Source organism: Odontomachus brunneus, unplaced genomic scaffold (genome assembly GCF_010583005.1).
Source record: "Odontomachus brunneus isolate Ranch 3 - 2012 unplaced genomic scaffold, Obru_v1 Obru_scaffold_093, whole genome shotgun sequence".
Taxonomy (NCBI): Eukaryota; Metazoa; Arthropoda; class Insecta; order Hymenoptera; family Formicidae; genus Odontomachus; species Odontomachus brunneus.
The window spans coordinates 1435631-1437018 of record NW_022639543.1 but is presented as its reverse complement, the minus strand read 5'-3'; positions in this window follow the sequence as shown (position 1 = coordinate 1437018).

Sequence of the window (1388 nt, the reverse complement as noted above, 5' to 3'; positions counted from 1 at the left end):
CCAAACTAACCAAACCAAACCAAACTAACCAAACTAACCAAACCAAACTAACCAAACCAAACTAACCAAACCAAAACTAACCAAACCAACTAACCAAACTAACCAAACCAAACCAACCAAACCAAACTAACCTAACCAAACTAACCAAACCAAACCAACCAAACCAACCAAACCTAACCTAACCTAACTAACCTAACCTAACCTAACCTAACCAAACCAAACCAAACCAACCAAACCAAACCAAACTAACCAAACCAAACCAAACCAACCAAACCAAACTAACCAAACTAACCTAACCAAACCAAACCAAACCAAACCAAACCAAACCAAACTAACCTAACCAAACCTAACCTAACCTAACCAAACCAAACTAACCTAACCTAACCTAACTAACCTAACCTAACCAAACCAAACCTAACCTAACCTAGGAAAAAATATTTTTCCGAGTTTCGGGTAACCTAACCGAGGGGGAACGAACGGAGGCCGTCCGAACTTCCAGATACGGTGACACGGCCGTCCGAACCGGAGGAGAGAGGAGGCCGTCCGAACTCACGCGGCTGCACGTGTCCGGAGGAAACTCCCAGAAGCGGTCGGAGCAACCAGCGACGTCAGGCGAGTCGAGCAGGACTGAAGACCCGGTTTCAAATTAGAATAACCCGAAAATAGATTTTTTCAAAGACGAATGTTTCTTTAGAAAACCCTAATAAACTATACGAAATAGTGCTCTTTACGCTAACGTGAAATAACTTATGACGTAACAATCTAACATGACATAGCATACTTTCGGCCTATGCGCAGAGTAAGTACCACTGTGCATGCACGAGAATCCGTATGTGCTACTAGGACAAATCTAACGTTATGGGGGTGATTTTGAGATGCTGGAAAAAAAAAAAAAAAAAAAAAAAAAAAAAAACCCTAAAAAAACTACCCGAAATAGTGCTCTCTACGCTAACGCGAAATAACTTATAACCTACCATAACATAGCCTACCTTCGGCCTATGCGCAGAGTAAGTACCACTGTGCATGCACGAGAATCCGTATGTGCTACTAGGACAAATCTAACGTTATGGGGGTGATTTTGAGATGCTGGAAAAAAAAAAAAAAAAAAAAACCCTAAAAAAACTACCCGAAATAGTGCTCTCTACGCTAACGCGAAATAACTTATAACCTACCATAACATAGCCTACCTTCGGCCTATGCGCAGAGTAAGTACTACTGTGCATGCACGAGAGTCCGTATGTGCTACTAGGAAAAATCTAACGTTATGGGGGGGGGGTGATTTTGGGATGTTGGAAAAATATTTTCAAGATACTGGGCGTGCTACAGAGTCACACAAAGAAACACCCGTTGTCACCCCGGAAACGATACAGAACGAAATAAGTATATCT